Source organism: Phyllostomus hastatus, unplaced genomic scaffold (genome assembly GCF_019186645.2).
Source record: "Phyllostomus hastatus isolate PE091 unplaced genomic scaffold, TTU_PhHast_1.1 phas_contig_29, whole genome shotgun sequence".
Lineage (NCBI taxonomy): Eukaryota > Metazoa > Chordata > Mammalia > Chiroptera > Phyllostomidae > Phyllostomus > Phyllostomus hastatus.
This window is the reverse complement of record NW_025333835.1, coordinates 22,030,866-22,049,461: the sequence shown is the minus strand read 5'-3', so window position 1 is coordinate 22,049,461 and position 18,596 is coordinate 22,030,866. Positions and strand designations below refer to the sequence as shown.

The following is an 18,596-nucleotide window of genomic DNA, read 5'->3' as shown; positions in this document are numbered from 1 at the left end:
TTAAAGTGTAGGAGTAGTTATAAAGTGTTTCAATTAGAAGATATTTATCATGTTTCCACTGGAAACAGCAGGGCATTCATCTGAAGTCTTATTTTTTAATATCTATTTGAATGTTGTAACTGACCAGTGCTTGAAAATCTGTTATTGTTGTTGTTGAAGATTTCTATCCTAAGTTTTCTGATTTACTAGTGTCAACATGTAGCAAGAAGGTTATGACACATTCTTTCTCTCTGCTGAAGTGAAGACAAAAGTAATTTCAAAATAGCATTTTTATGACAGAAACATTTCTGTGAAAATGATACAATAGCAGGCTTACAATTACTTTCAAAAATACTTAGAACTATCTACAAAACTTCACTCAAACAACTGTAGTGGATTTTTTGCACTCAAATAACAGCATTTTTAAAACAAGCAACCCCCACCCACACAATATAAGGCACTGTCCTATAAAAGCACACTTTTACCTCCTGTACTTTTTAGTTGTCAGTGACAACACTGACAGCCAAATATTCCACCAATATTTCTCCTGAACATCAAAATACTTTTATGAGGTTGGGAGACCTAATATTTTCATTGTGCTCAAATATGAACTTGAGGTTAAAAGATGCCAAATATCAATTATGTAAATAAAACTGAAACTCAAAACTCTATATTTATATTCTAGTATGATGTTGATACAGAGAGATCTGATCAGATCGCTGGGGAGGAGGAGGGAGGGGCTGTAGGAGGCGGCTGCTGGAGGTGATGGTAAGCAGGGTAGGATGGGATTGGCTGAGAAGCTGAATGCCTCCAGAGTGGATGGAATTATGGGCTAGAAAATTTGAGATAAAAGAAGGGCTCTTGGGCTCTCGGGATGGCTCGCTAGTTCTCGCTCTTCTTCCTCAGGGACACCGGGGTGATCCTGGGGCAGCTGCCTGTGTTTCCTACCGGACGGTGTTTTGCATGGGAAGTGACTCCAGGTGCAGCCTAGGATCAGGCTGGCCTGGCAGAGGGTGGCAGGGTTATTCTTCTCTGGGTGTTCCAGCGGAAACAAACTGAGGCAGAAGCCTACCATTCTCCCAAACTTGTGTAGTTTTGGATCCGAAGTTGTTTTAGTTTGTAAACTAACCCCAGAGAAATAAGATAATAAAACTAATGGGGAGTGGGAATGATAGAACTCAAGTGTTAAAGAGTTTAGCCTGAACTGACAGGCTTAAGTGACTAATATAAGTGGACTGTTGTTATTCCAAAACTGTGGAGCTTTTGAATAAAGACTATTTACTTTTACCACCATGCCTTTGCCTCTAGAGTTTTGCTAGAGGATGGTGGTGGGCAGCAGGGCCTCGATTGCTGCTCGGTAATAATTTCTCAAAAACATTGACTATTGAGATGAGTCATTTTTTAAAACTCCCTTGTGCTCTTTCCTTTGGTGCCACCGGAAGGGGGCTTAAATCAGGAGTCATCTGAGCCCCACCCTGCCATCAAAATGAAACTCAAGCCAGTTCGCTTTTACTTTTCTTTCTCAGGCTATTTTTGGGCCAGTTTGGAGACTGTCCTGGCCTCTCCCCTAAGCCTTATTGAGTTAGTAAAGAATGTTTCGTCCCTTCTTGGTATAGGGTTTAGCATTCTTAGTCTTCATGTCCCACCACACTTTAGGTGTGTAGGGGGAATATAGCTCACCTTTGCAAGGTGGCTAGAGAATCAACATGGTCCTAAAATTTGATTTACCTGTGCACAGTAAACGGATTTTAGTCAATAAATATTCTAGTAACTATGTATGGTGTCAGATGAGTGTGAGATTTAGCAGGATAATCACATAGTAAGTTATACAATGTCTAATCACTGAGATGTACACCTGAAACTAAAGTAATATCATATGTCAGCTGTAATTTTTAAAAACATTTTAAAAAATAGAACTCTTGCTTCTAAATCTCCACACAGAAAACCTTTCTCCTGGTTGCCTTCCCCGTGCAACCCTTGCCGATATTTGCACTGGCTGTTATCTTCTCTTCAAGTTCTCCTGAAATTGTCTCTTGTCAGCAGCCTCTCTTCCTGTCCTTGACTTCTTTTCGTGCCCATGGTATTTCCATGTCATATTTTATAAAATGTGTGATGATATATGCCCATTGGTTTTCTTACAGAAAGGAAAATTTTACACAGGAACCTATGAATTTACAGTTTTAAAATAATTATTCTATTAGAGCATGGATTGGAAAACTTTATAAACATTTTAGGCTCATGGACCATATTCGCCATGACTATTCAACTCTGCACTTGAACACAAAAGCTTCGATAGGCAACACATAAACAAAGAGGCTTGGATTTATTCCAATAAAAATTAAAAAATATAACCTGCCTTATGATCCAGGAATTCCACTTGGTATATGCCTGAAGAAACTGATATCAGTATCTGCAAGAGAAATCTGTACACTCATGTTTACTGCAGCATTATTCATGATAACCAAGGTAAGGAAATAATCTAAGATTTCATTAATGGATACAAGGGGAATATATCTATCTGCCTGTCTATCTATCATCTCTCATTTATCTCTGAATATTATTTAGCCATGAGAAAGAAGGACATTCTGCCATTTGCAACAATATGGATGAAACTTGAGGGCTGAGGTAAGTGAGACATAGAAAGACACACACTGGACAACATCACTGATAGGTGGAATCTAAAAATGTGAATTCATAGAAACAGAGAGTAGAATGATGGTTAACAGGGGCTGAGTGGTGGGGAAATTGGGGAGAAGTAATTTAAGAATATAAACTTGTAGATGAATTCTGGAGATCTAACGAACAACATAGTGATTATAGTCAACAAGACTATATTATAAACTTCAAAAATGCTAGGAGACTAGATCTTAACTGTTCTCCACACACACAAAAAATGTAATTATGTAACACAATAAAGGGGTTAGCAAATGTTTCTATAGTAATCATATTATAATATATGCATGTATCAAACCAACATGTTGTATACCTCAAGCTTACACAATGTTATATGCCAATCACATCTGAATAAAAATAATAAAAGAAATAAAATGTAGTTTTAAAAATACATGTGCAGGCTATACTTTGATTATATGTTGTATTATGCCCACTCCTGCATTATTTCTATGCAGTTTACTGCAAAGAGAGAACAGGTGAAGATAAAAAAATTGAACTGGTATCAGCTTATTTTAATTAAGTGAGCCTTTAACACTTAAAAAAGCAAATGGGAGATGGTTTAATTAATAACAATATAGATATTGCAAACAGGGGCAGTAGTGTTTTGTTTTGTTTTGTTTTTTACCCAAAGTTCATAGAATAGAATAGGCATTCCATAGCTATTTATTAAATAAAGTCCATCTCATACCACTAAAGACATCATATCAGACTTAGAAGTACATATTTAGATTTAGTATTAAAAATTATAAGTAAATCAGTACATTTTCAATGGAAGTATTTCAGAATATTATCCACCAAAGATATCAATCATGACTTTAGCTTTCATCAAGTGTATTTTAACTGTGAACTGACCCATGAAACAAATGAAAATATAAAAGTCTGTGAACCGATCTTCTAAATAGCTAGATCTAGCAACCTAACTTTCTTATTCAAATAATTGTGATTTATAATTCCAAACATGAGTGCAGTTTCTAAGAAAAATGCACTCAGTTTAACAGATTTAAAACATCATTTGAAACTGTAATAACACATTCCATTGAGCAATTCTGAAGTAACTGCCAAGCTTTGCTAGTTAAACATGTTTGGGTTTGGTTCGTGCCCAATAATACATCCAAAAGATTAAATCTGTAATAAAACAAGCCAAAGGCTTCCGAAGGATAATAAGAGAGCTACCTACTTGGCTTCTGATTGTCATCTTCCTAAAATTCTCATTTAGATCTAAATCTGAACTCCGAATAATGTTGTTGTTGTTGTTGTTTTAAATAACTCCAAGGGATTTGATAATCTACATAAAGAGATTTGAATCAGAGCAACGCCCCCTGTTTATCTTTAATCTGAATTCTATTCTGTTTGGCCATAGGGATAAGCAATTTTGCTACAACTCAGGAGAATAGTTCTGCATGTGAAGAAGACAACAGATAAGGGCTTTCCGCAATATGTACCCATTTATATTGGCCATCGATGTATTTTCATTCGGAATTCATCTGACATCGGCACCAATAGATTATAAGGACAAAACAGTTGTGTGCAGTTCCTGCTTGGACTGAGTTTTGAGTTAGTAAGAAATGCAGACAATCTATATGAAATTAAATTATGTGGCATAGTGAGATAATATTTTGAGATGCTTGCCAAATATTTCAATTACTTATTTGATTTTTTCCTCCCTTCCTGTTCAATTATCATCAGCTTTCCTTGCCTTTGGAAGAAAAGAGTGAAAAAGAAAAGAAACAAACAGTCTTAATATTGTCTGCCTTTTCATTCTAAATGTCTGAAGCTTTAGATGAGTTTACTGTTTTTGTAGACTAGGTTAAAGAAAGATGATTCATGGGATAACTATAACTGAACAACAATAAAAAATAAAGTTCAGAAACCAAATAAAAAAGAAAGAAAGATGATTCAGGGTACGTGACAAAAGTCTTTAGCAGAAGCGTGTGGATGTAACACCTCTACCTTTATTACCATACAGTACCTGTTCTGAGCAGAAGAAAAATGTGAAAGAGATGGGGTGCTTTTCCCCTGCCTGTGACAACTGCTTGAGAGATGCCAAGAACTTTGGAGCAAATGGATGTACCTCTAAATGTATCTGGGCAGATTATTCCATGCACAGCTCTTACAGACAGTTGCTGTTCTCAGGTGACACATAGAAGATGAAAAGAATTACCATGCATGATGGTCATTGTCAACAGGGTGTTGGACATTTTGGCTATTTCTGTGAGGCACCTGCAAATTCCTTGGGAGTATGGAAGTCAGACTGTAACAGGGTGCAGGCAAGAGGGGGGACCCCAAATAGGGATTTGGAATGGGGCCCAGAACTCAAGGTGTTCAGGAAATATTAGGATGTCCTCACCCTTTCCCCCACAGGTGTGAGCTGGGTGAGGGACAAATGGACCAGGGCCATTGAGAGCTGTTTTGCATAGCATCAGCCTTGCAGCTATCCTCTGGTATGGTCATTTAACCTATCTATAACCTTTAACTGGTTACACAGATATGTTTAATAGCTGTGGCCATGCTCTGAGCCAGGGGGATGGAAGGAACGTCCTCACCAAGATGTAACTGCGAGGAAGGTCCCCCGAGTTACAGTGCCTGTGTGGGAGCTTGAAGAAGATTGGCTTCATGACCTGGGGCCACACCTGCCCAGACTCACGATGGCAGCCCAGTAAAGCTGGAAGGCTTTGAGAGTACTGGCAGGTGTAACTGATTGTAGGAGGAGTCGGAAATGGGGCTGTAGAAGAGTACTGGCGTGGGGATTTAAACCCAGATGCAGCAGCCATTGCTGGGAGAACCACACAGCTGTGGCAGAGTGGAGACTCCTGCAGCCATTGTGCAGAGAGGACCATGTGGCTGGGGCAGTGGGGAGAGAACCACCTGGCTTTGCCAGAGTGGGGAACCCCACAGCTTTAGAAGGGAAAACCACCACCCAGCTTTAGCAGAGATCCCGGCAACACAGCTGATGGTGCCAGGAACTGAGGGAGGCCTACCAGCCGAGACGCATTACTGGGAAGAACTGGGGGCTGCCTGAGCCATGGATTTCTATTTCTTTCCCTGAGATATGGTACCTCAGACTGTGCAAAGGGGAAAGGACTGTGTGTGTTTGTGGGTGTTTCAAGGGACTTTGGGATTTTGATGAAGACATTAGGTCACTACTTTAAGTCTGTACAGCATTAAATAAACATTTCCTTTCCTTTTCACAAATCTCTGGTATTGAGAGACAGCTTTCCTCTGGCAGTGGACATAATGAACCCGGGGGGTTCCTTTTGGGTAATAGTATATGGCCCCCTTGTCCCCTTGTTGCTCTGTATGTAACAAGACCTTCTCCACAAAATGGTTTCACCTTCAGTGGAGGGGTGAAGGCTAACATGAGAAAATTTCCTATTCTCCTCTCTAAGGAAAACTGACATTAAATTTTTAATCTAATTGTCAGATATTTTAGAGTCACATAGTGGAGGCTGACAGCTGACTTTGAGGCCAGTGATATACTTTTTTCTAGAAATATAAAAAGTTCTCTAATGTATGATGTATAAAATATACAATAAACACATAATTTTTGACCAGTATGATTTTTAGGACTTAGACACCTTATTTAAGTTTTGAATTCAACAATTGGATACTTGTTGGTGATAGTCAGTTAGATAAGAAAAGGAATTAGAAGAATAAAAGTGGATTTTAGGGGGAGATGTATTTTAGACAACAGTGAGGCTTATGAGTGGACATAAAATTCAGATTTGTACGTCTTTGGTATGGAGTATCACTGAAGCTATGAATAAAATAACCCAGGGAAACTGTGTAACTGGAGATAAAACAGGGGTCACATGGCAAGGACACAAAAAACTTCAGTTTTGAAGGAATGAGCAGAAGGACTGCAAGTGAAGAGTAAGAACCTTTTGGAGGAAATTCAGGATGGAGTTTTATCTCAGGTATCAAAAATCAAAATTCATTATAAGTGGAAAAGTGGGACTAACACTGCCCAGTGATTCTAAGTGATTAAATAAAACAAATAAATGAATGTGCTAGATTTAGTTAGAAAGTCATTAGAGACAGATGAAACCAATTTCTGAGAAGTTACTCTACCATGGATTAAGGGTTGATTAGAGGTAAGAAATGGAAAAAGGGTCCTGGTCAGGTGACTCTGTTCATTGGAGCATCATCCTGCACACCAAAATGTTGTAGGTTCAATTCCCAGTCAGGGCACATAACTAAGTTGTGAGTTTTATCTTTCTTTGGGGCACATATAGGGGGCCACAGGTGGATGTCTCTCTCTCTCTCTCTCTGCTCCCTTCCTCTCTCTCTAAAATAAATAAACATACCCTTGGGTGAGAATTTTTTTGAAGAAAAAAATGAAATAGAAAAAAGAAATGTAGGTAATTTCTTTAAGAAGTTTAGAATTTCCAAAATTACTGTGCTATTTTTGTTTTCCAAATGTCCTACAAAATATATAAGAATAAAACATGTGTGTGAATTATCGGGGCAGCAAGAGAAAGAAAGACCTTTGTTCTAGTAATTGAGGATAAGTGGGAACTGACTATGTACTGTATGATGGAATTCGAAATTGCTTTGCAACATTCTCAGCAGAGGATATTTTTATTTCTGTGATTTCTCTAATTATGCATTATGAAATTTTAATTGTTTCTCAGTACATAACTCAGATTGTGCCATTTCACTGCTGAAAATACTCCAGTAGCTTTTTTTTTCACTTACTGTAAAGATCAAAGTTCTTAGCTGAGCTGACCAAGCTTTGAAGGATGTGATTTCCCTTATTTTCCATGACACTTCACTTGTCTCTTCTCAAGCCAGAGTGTCTCCCTTTCTCTTTTTTGAGTAAATGAAGCACACTCCCATGGTAAGGCTTTCAACTTTCTGTCCCTTTTGCCTCAAATGCTCTTCCCAAATATACTGGCATACCTCACTTACACCCTTTAAGATTTTGCTCAAATTTTACCCTATCTCTCTATCCTCTTTAAAATAGCACTGACCTCAATTCTTGAACTTCTAAATCCCCATTACAGATAGGATTTATCATCTAACATTTACATTTGTGTAGGTAATTATTGCCTGATTGGCCCTACTAGAACTGAGGCTACCTTTGAGCTAGAACCTGATCTCTTTGGTGACTATTGAAATCCCAGGGCCCAAAAGAGCACTGTCCAGTATGACAGCCGTTAAGTCACATGTAGCTATTAAAATTAAAATATTCAATATACCCTGGCTGGCGTAGCTCAGTGGATTGAGCGCGGACTGGGAACCAGAGCGTCCCAGGTTCGATTCCCAGCCAGGGTACATTCTTGGGTTGCAGGCCATAACCCCCAGCAACCGCACATTGATGTTTCTCTCCCTCTCTCTCTCCCTCTCTCTCTCTCTCTCCCCCTCCCTCCCTTCCCTTTCTAAAAATAAATAAAAATCTTAAAAAAAAGAAACAGTTCTTAAAATAATATTCAATATAATTACAACTAAACTTAATTTCCTTGGTTACATTAGTCTCATTTTAAGTGTTTAATAGCCCTGTGTGGGTAATACCTAACCATTAGTGAGGTGTTCCATCAATCAAGAATGTTCTAGTGGACAGTATATATTGCCTACTATGGAGTGGATGCTTAGGAAACATTTTCTGAACAAATCACTTCATTTTTCCCCTTTTTTGTGACCAATTACTTATTTATATTTATAAAATATTTTGTTTTTATTCCATTACAGATGGGATAACTGAAAGTCCTTCTTTTTGGTGTGTTATGTCCAGGGTGATTATCACATGAGGAAATTAGTATCAACTATTGCCAAGAGCAAAATGTCTCCCAGAGCCTTGGTGGAGGGTTAAGTGGTAAGAAGTGTGGCATCCTCCAAATACACCTAGGTTCTTTGTGCCACAATTGAATGCAGTGCTTTAATTGTAAAAATTTCTGAAATGTTTCTTATAAATAGTCATAGGGACGAGTAATTGGGGCTATTGAACAGAAACATGTTTCTTTTCCTCCTTTCCTACTGGTACACGCATGCAAACACTGAGGGGCATTCTCTTGCTTTAAGGAGGCATAGACATTGTGGTAGTGGTGAGAGGTAAAACTTACAAAACAGACTAGCAATAAATTATACAGAATTTTCTAGCTGACTAAAGAACACTTTGCTTGGGCTAGTGTGTTTGCAGTATAATTTTGAGTCTCACTTCTTAAAAGTTAAGGTAAAACCATTTTTCCTGTTTTGAAGATGAATACATTCATTCTTAGGTACATCAAAGCAGGCTCATACAGATTAAGACATGTTTGCCAGTGTTACCATTATCCATAGTTCTGCATATATTCATTTATTCAAAACCTGTTTTATCTGGAAGATCATCATTTCTTCCAGATAAGGTACAGAGAGTTTTGCTGTCTTTGCAATAAGCAGTGTCCACACCATATTTTTATACAGCAAGCCTCTATTGTACTTGTTTGAATTTACAAATACATACCAGGATATTATTATGTTTTTATTTCTCTTGCTATTAGTTGGTTTATAATAATTATTATAAATAGAAAGAAAGAAGTACAATAAAATGGCAAAAAAATAGTTAATGATGTGATAACCTTTTTTTGCCTTTACTGTTCATATTTTCCTTTATAATAATAAGCTAGGTTATACTTTGTGGCAGCAGGAATTGCCCAATTTATGTAATTACTACTCTGTGTTCTAAGATAATAAAGTGAAGGTAACAAATATCAAATATTAAAATTAATAGTAATTAGAGCACCAACATATACTAAATGGAGCCTATGCATATTCTATTTATTTATTTACTTACTTATTACCTAAAATAAGTACACCTAGTTCCATTATATTATAGACATATAATTTATTTTTAAGAATGTTATGATTAGTCTGCTTGATTCTTGGAATAGTAGGAATCAGTGCAGTTTATTTTAGATATAGCCAATTAAATCCTAACATTTGAAACAACATGTGAAAATAATCTTTAGTTTTAAAGTAAGAAAGCTCTGGTTTCCTTCATAAAAATGTGCCTGAAAGACTAAAAATATGTCTTAGTGAGACTGTATTTCAAAGCATATATACTCTTTTCTCTGGCTATGATGAAATCTATCTGGGAATTTTTAAATTAATATTCCTGCTAATGTTAATTTGACTTGGTATAGTTTTACTTCTTACTTAAAACTTTTTCATGGGCTTATGAACAAGAAAAAAATCTTGCCTTCTTCTCCTGACAGCCCCGTCTGTACCATATTGGGTCTTTGTTTGTTCAATACAAATTAATGGGTGAATTATAAGAAATGGTATATGCATAGGTGGTAATGTGGTATAAAAAGCTAAGGTAATTTAAGATTTGACTTTCATATATATGAAAGTTTATATATTATTTACTAATACTCTTATGTGGACATAAGAGTATTATTACTGCACAGAGCTGCACTCCAGTGACATTGGTATGTGTCTATCAATACTTCTCTTGGCCAATTAATGGGACATTTTGTCCTTGTAATGTTATTAAAATAAATGAAAACATAGAAGATAATATATTATTAGTTCTGTGAATTTTGGATACTAAAGCACTAAATTTAAAGATAAATCCTGTATTATTGGATATAAAGTTTCATTTTTGTTCAGATTTAATGGAAAATAAAAGCATGAAATGGAAGACAATGTTTAAAAATTAAAATGTATTGATTATCCAATATTGACAGTGCTTTAAATCAGTTCTATTTCTCAGTGACACTAACAACTATAGAGTGTTAGATAACAGTAAAACATATACTGTTTTCATTAAGTACAAAATATAAACTAACAAAGTGTAACACAAATATACAGTTTAACAAAAATAATTTATGAACTAGAAACAGAAACTGATAAAGAATATCTACTTAACACCTAGAGCAAACATCATAGTTAATTTTGAAATATTGAAAAATATGCCTTTCAGCTTTGTGCAGTGGCAGTACTGTAACCAATGAGGTTTATCTGAGGCATGATTATTGCTAATTGACAAACACGCCCTTCAGCCTAAGAACAAGAAACATTTGCTGTGACCTTTACTATTTAACATTGTGCTGGAGATTTTAATTGGTGAAATAAGAAAAAAAATCACTATTTTATTTTCTCTCATCTCTAAATCTCTATATTTTGTTTTGTTTTGGGTTTGCAAGTTAGAAAAATGTCATCTTTTATGTCACATATTCTAGGAGAACAAACCAGAAGACCTCTATTGGATACTGTTTAAAGATATCATACTTTCAATTTTCCAAATTAGTATTAAAACCAAGTACTGCTAATAACTAACATAACTGAAAAAGTTCTCTAAATCTCTGTTGTAAATTAAAGGCTTAATTAAAACTCCTGCATATTTTTTTATCCCCTCTGTTTACTGTCTGATTATTCTTAATTTCAATGTCTCTGGTTATATTTTGCATGTTTGTTTATCTTGTTGATTAAGTTCCACTTAAAGGTGGGATCATATGATATTTGTTCCTCACTGCCTGGCTTATTTCACTTTGCATAAAACTTCATAACCCATCTGAATTTTAAGGAAGACACCTAATCTGGGAATAATATTGGGAACTTACTCTGTGGTCTGTCTTTACCTGGGTTTCACTTCCCATAATCTCAGTTACCTGAAGTTAACTGCAGTCCAAAAATATCAAGTGGAAAATTCTAGAATAAACAGTGCTTTAAGTTGCATGCTGTTCTGAGTGGCATGATGAAATCTAGCACTGTCCCACTCTGTCCTGCCCTGAACATGAATAACCCTTTGTCCAGCCTATCCATGCTCCATACACAATCTGCCCATGGGTCACTTAGTTACAGTCTCGATGATCAGATCAACTATCATGGTATCATAGGGCTTGTGTTCAGGTAACCTGTATTTTAGTTAGTAATTCCACATTCACATAACTTTTATTGCAATGTATTAGTATAACTATACTTTATTATTAATTATTATTATTAATCTTTTACTGTGCCTAATTTATAAATTAAACTTCATCATTGGTATGTATGTATAAGAAAAACATAGTGCATCTAGGATTCAGTACTATCTGAGGCTTCAGACATCCCTTAGGGGTCTTGGAACATACCCTCCATGGATAATGGAGGACTAATAACATATGTGCTATTTAAAGCCACAGAGCTGTGAGAAGCTTCACAAAATAAAGACTGGGTATAGAAAGAGGAGAACCTTGGGGTTCTCTAGCATTATAGTATATATAGGTGTCAAGGGTAGTAGAGAAATAGATATGAAGGGTGACGTTTCAAGAAAGCAATATTTCTGAAGAGAGAAGTAACATGTTTGTATTTTCATGTGAGGATGTACTGGAGAGGGAAAGATTGGTGACTGAGAGAATGGAATGTTATTTGAGAGATATTCTAAAGGATGAGATCTACTATATAAGTAGAAGAATAAGAATATGGACAGTTCATTTAATACATATAAAGCCTTTTTAAATGGCTAGTACTAAAATGTCAGCCACTATTCCTGTATTATATGTACTTACTTTCAAGACTAAGATTGAATGGGGCAAAGATCCTAATTTGAGAGTGAGAGAGAGACAGAATAACAGCAGACCATAAGGTGCTATCCAACAACAGTCAGACTCTATAGCATAGTCCCCTGATCCACATATACATCCTGATGTACATATGACAAGAATATTCTAAAAAAAATAGCTTAAGTAATATAAGAGCTGTCATGCACATAAGATCTATGAACACTGAAGACACTTATGGTAAAACGTAGTTTCAAAGTGCTAGCCTCACAGTTGCTTCTTTACATATGCCAGGCTTGCTACTATAAGAATAGAGCAGAGGGAGATTGAAGTGTATCTTTCCTTACACTTATATAAAATCCTAATTTCTAGTGACTGTGAAACAACTAGAAAATTATAAAACATCCCCAAAGTCCATAAGTATTTAATTGTGTCTAAGAATAAGTCTGGTATTTTTGCCTAGTATGCTGAAACTGGGGCATGCTCTGAACTTCAAGTTTTTCTAATATCTTTATACTAACTTCACATTATTAAAATTCTAAAAGAATTTTTTTAATTTGTTTTGGCCACCTGGAAAAAAGAACAGCATTTCTCAGACATAGTCATAACATCAGCACCAGTTTTAAATTTAAGTTATAAAGGATAATTTTTTAAAACCACAAAATAAAAACTATCTGAACATGTATCTTCCAAACTGGAGAGATACAAAGGAAATAAAAAGAATTATTCCTAATTTTAGTGATTTCACTATGCAGTTGAGAATATAAAATATATAAAATTATAAAAACTCACAAGTCCCTCTATACTTAGTTTCTAACACGCTATCTCAGACCTTTAAGTACTATGGGGATTAAGACCCCAGAGAGGGAGAGGAGTCACAGAAGTGGTAGCTGGTGGCATGGGACCAGACCTGGGCCTCTTCTATATAACCACAGTAGATTTACACAAGATTAAACATTAAATCAGCTTATGTTTATCCCTGTCTAGATAAGGTTAAACCACAAGCAAAGCCAAATATGAAATTACTTTTCTCAATTCTTATTGAACTGCATTAGCAAATTACTATATCAGCCAATATTTGAAGATAAGACACATCTGAGAAGTTTATAAATATAAAAATCAATAAAAACATGAGACAAAAATGGAAAGGCATAAAGATATCTATCTCTTATGAGCAAAGCATAAACTAATGATAAACATGTAATTACTATGCAACTGTTCATATAATACATTTTTTAAATTAAGGGACACACATTCATACTTTCTTATTCAAAATTTCAGAAGATACTTCATAACACATATTCAGAAATACAGGTCCGTCCAAAAAAAGTTGAGCCATTGTTACTATAATGAAAATAATTTGCACAACATTGCTGTAACCTGGCAGCCAAGGAGAGTGGACTGGAATGTGCCTGTGTGGACCATGATGACTTCACTGTACTAATCAGTGGGGACAGTAGACACCATTGAGTGAGCGTGTGTACTGTGTGGCCATGGCTTTCAAAAGGACTGAGCAAGCAGAGCAAGAATCTGCATCAAATGTTTCATTAAGCTTGAACATTCCTCTGTAGAAAATACTTGGATGATTCAGAAGGCCACAGCTATGGGCAACTAGTCATTGGCAGCTTCATCACCACGACACATCTTCTCATGCATCACATTTTGTGCAGAGATTTTTGGTGAAACATCAAATCACCCATGTGACTTAGCCCTGCTACAGCCCAGATTTGGCACACGGTGACTTCTGGATTTTTCAAAAACTAAAATCACCTTTGAAAGGGAAGAGATTTTAGATCATTAGTGAGACTCAGGAAAATATGACAGGGTAGCTGATGGTGATTTGGGAGAACAGTGGGACATTCCAAGGTGCCTACTTTGAAGGGGACTGAGGTCTCTTGTTTCTTCTTCAGTAAATGTTTCTATTTTTCATAGTATGCGGCTGGATACTTTCTGGACATACCTCAATGTGTTGGTAATATAACTTGAGTTTTGTTTTTTTAAAATATTTTATTTGTTTATTTTTAGACAGAGGGGAAGGGAGGGAAAAAGAGAAGGAAGAAAACATCAATGTGTGGTTGCCTCTCACACACCTTCTACTGGGGACCTGGCCCACAATCCAAGCATGTGTCCTGAATGGGAATCCAGCCAGTGACCCTTTGGTTCACAGGCCAGCACTCAGTCCACTGAGCCACACTAGCCAGGCCCATAAGTTAAGGTTCTTTAACTGTCCAAGGTATTACCACTGTAAAAAGTATTAGGAAATCTAAGTTTTATGGTAGACAATGGTTAAATCACTTAGCCTTTCTGAATGTTTTTTCTTATGAAAGATATTAATGACATACATTTGAGGTAACAGATCTCTGTGCTGTTGTGAAAATCCTAGAGATTTGTAAATTTCCCATTGTAGCACAGGCACAATACTCAAGAGCTATTATTAGTTACCTCTCTATGTTCTCACTGCATATGTTTTTTCTTAATTATAACAACTAACCTATATTTGGCATTTATATATGTCAGGCTATTGAGAGTTCATGTGTGTTATTTCTAACGGGTGGAAATAGATTAAGGGTTTTCAAGAATAACTATAAAGGACAGGTGGACAAAACCATAGGGGGGCTGGAATCAGGAGAGGGAGGTAGGGAAGGCTGGGGTAGGGGTAGTGGTGAGAGGAAAAGGCAGATGACTGTACTTGAACAATATAAAAAAAATCCTAAAAAAAAAAGAAATACAATTAAACTTCCATTGTTATCCTTATTTTTCCTACTATTATTTGGATTTTACATACAAGGAAACTGCTATATGATGCCCTTAGGTAATTCCCTGAGGTTACACATGTAGTGTGTGCCAGAGGCAGAATTTGATCCCAGTGTCTTTGGCTCTAAAATTTGAACACAATTATTACGCCATAGTGCCTCCCATAATTTTGCACTTATAATATCTGATTATGTTGAATTAAATATTAACTCATTTTTGCGATGGAATTTCATAATATTTAGGTTAAAACTCTTCAAAATATTTGTTGAGTAATTTAAATTATTTTATATAAAGTTTTTCAATTTAAAAGGGGATAAGCTCTTGTTTCAGCACTGACAATCTATTAAGATGAATAAATGACAGAGCTAACTAATCTCTGGCTCAACTAATTCTGGAGATAACTCACATTTATGATCTGTGTGTATTCTTGTTAATACAAATATACTCAAGGCTGATACTCAAAGATTGGGTATTTTGTCTTGTTTGCTTCTTATTTTGTTGAAATAAAACCATAATGACAGAATCTGCTTTGTCTTCCTAATATAGATATTGTGAGGTGATGATCAATTCAGTTCTTAGTTTATTTTTCTCAGGTTCTTTATTGAACAAATAAATATACAAATATTAATTATTATTCATATTATTTCCTTTACTTCTTGATTTATATGCATGTATACAATTATACATTGTACATGTCAAATGCGTATTCTCTTTTCAAAGGCACTTTTTTCTTCTGTCACTATAACTCATTTGATCTTTCCTGTTCTTAAATTGTATTACAACCCATAACCCACACTAGCATCAGATGTACCTTCCTTCCATTTTTCAATCATGCTTATATTTGTGTATTTTGTAGGCATATCTTTTTGCAATGCCTTTAAACATACATAGACATAAGCATGTTCATATACATACAATTACAGAATGTTTTTGTTCATTACTGCCCTCTGGGTATGGAATGTTATATATGATATTAAATTATTGTATCTTATTTTTTTCCAACATAATAATGCATTCTGGAAATCCCTTGAAGTCAATGGATATATTTTGCACTAATAATTTGTAATGGCTACATAATATCTCATTTAGTAGATGTATGATATTTTTTTAATTATTCCTCTATTGATGGAATTACTGGAGCCCCACAGAAAGTATTGCAATAAATGTATTTTATTTACATTTTAGTTATTTGTATTATAGTTGTTTTTAAACTGAAGTACAGTTGACATCCGATATTAGTTAAAGCTGTGTAACATAGTAGTTTGACCTTTATGTAGCTTACAAAGTGATATTTAGCACCCATCTGTCCATATACAAAGTTATTATAATATCATTGACTATATTCCCAATGCTATACATTAAATCCTTATGAATCATTTATTTTATAACTGCAAGTTTGTGCTTCTTTATCTCCTTGACTGTTTTTACCCATGTCCCTATCCTTTCCCTCTGGCAACCATCAGTTTGTTCTCTGTATTTACGAGTCTGTTCTTATTTTGTTTTATTTTGTTTGTTTTGTTTTTTACATTCCACATAAAATTGAAACCATACAGTATTTGTCTTTCTCTGACTTATTTCACTTAGCATAATATCCTATGGGTCCATCCATGTTATTGCAAATGGCAAGAATTTATTATTTTTATGTCTGAGTAACATTTCCTAACTCATATATCATATCTTCCTATCTATCTTTTGTTGATTATCTAGGTTGTTTTATATCTTAGCTTTTCTAAATATAGCTGTAGTGAATGTGTGTGTGTATGTATATATATATATTTATGAATTAATGCTTTAGTTTTCTTCAAATACCCAGAAGTGGAATTATTGGGTTATATGGTAGTTCTATTTTTGATTTTGGGGGAAACTTCCACACTGTTTTCCGTAGTGGATGCACCAGTTTACATTCCCATCACACTGCACGAGGGTCGCATTTCCCCATGTCCTCACCTACACCTGGCATTTGTTATCTTTCTGATAAAAATAATTATATTCTAAGAGGTGTGAGGTTTTATTGTAATTTTTTCATTGTACAGTAAAGAGATTATTTCTCTTTCTATTCATCTTATTGGGTGACATGGGTTAATAAGATTATATAAGTTTCAAGTATACATTTCTATGATGCATGTCTTAACATTGCATATTGTGTCCAACTCTCCAAGTCAAATCATCTTGCATCATCATATGTTTGACACTCTGTACTCTTTACTACCCCACACCCTCACCTTCTCTCTGGTAATTGCCACACTGTTGTCCGTGTCTATGACTTATTTTCTCGTTTGTTCACTTGTTACTTTCAGTCTCATATCACACTTATGAATAAAATCATATGTATTTTAAAACTTTTTTGTCTTATTTCACTGTGTGATATTTTAAAGTATATTTTATTGATTATGCTATTACAATTGTTCCATTTTGTCTCCCCTTTTAACCCCCTCTGCCATGTACTCTCCTTCCCTCCAGAATCTCCTCCCCCTTATTTCATGTCCATGGGTCATACATCTAAGTTCTTTGGCTTCTCCATTTCCTCTTAACCTCCTCCTGTCTATGTTGTACCTACCAATTATGCTTCTTATTCCCTGTACATTTTCCTCCAATCTCCCCACTCTCCCTCCCTTCTGATAACCCTCCATATGATCTCCATTTCTGTGATTCTGTTCCTGTTCTAGTTGTTTGCTTAGTTTTTGTTTTTGTTTTTTAGATCTAGTTGTTGGTAGTTCTTTGTTGTCATTTTACTGCTCATAGTCTTGATCTTCTTCTTTTTCTTAGATAAGTCCCTTTAATATTTCATATAATGAGGACTTAGTGATGATGAACTCCTTTAACTTCAACTTAACTGGGAAGCTCTTTATCTGCTCTTCCATTCTAAATGATAGCTTTGCTACATAGAGTAATCCTGGCTGTAGGTCCTTGACTTTCATGACTTCAAATACTTCTCTCCAGTCCCTTCTTGACTGCAACTGACAAGTTATCTTTTGAGAAATCAACTGACAATCTTATGGCAACTCCCTTGTAGGTAACTACATCCTTTTCACTTGCTGCTTTTAAGATTCTCTTATCTTTAATTTTGGATAATATAATTATGATGTGTCTTGATGTGTGCTTCCTTGGGTCCAGGGTCCAACTTTTTGGGGACTCTCAGTGCTTCTTGGACTTGTATGTGTATTTCCTTCACCAGATTGGGGGAGTTTTCTTCCACTTTTTTTTTCAAATAAGTTTTCAATTTCATGCTTTTCCTTTTCTCCTTTTGGCACTCTTATGATTCAGATATTGGAATGTTTAAAGTTGTCTCAGAGGTTCCTAAGCCTCTCCTCATTTTTTTGAATTCTTGTTTCTTCATTCTGTCCTGGTTGGATGTTTATTTCTCCCTTTCATTCCAATTTTTTACTTAAATCCCAGTTTTCTTCTCTTCACTCTTGGTTTCCTGTATACTTTTTCTTTATTTCACTTTGCACAGCCTTCATTTCCCCCTTCGTTTGGCAACTGAACTCAATCAACTCTGTGAGCATCTTGATTACCAATGTTTTGAACTCTGCATCAGACAGGTTGGCTATCTCCTCATTGCTGCAAAATTTTTGTGGAGTTTTGATCTGTTCTTTCATTTGGGCCATATTTCTGTGTCTCGGCACACCTGTTAAGGTGTAAAGAAGGAACCTTAGGTATTCACCAGGGTTAGGCAACCCACTTTGTTGTGTTGTGGTGCTGTATGTTGAGGAGGGGTCAGAGAGGGAACAG

The 18,596-nt window shown here is 35.6% G+C and overlaps 1 pseudogene; it reads left to right on the top strand.

Moving 5' to 3' along the window:
• Window positions 1-10,550: 10,550 nt before the first annotated feature.
• On the top strand, window positions 10,551-10,723 carry LOC123818977 (annotated as a pseudogene).
• The last annotated feature ends 7,873 nt before the right edge of the window (window positions 10,724-18,596 follow it).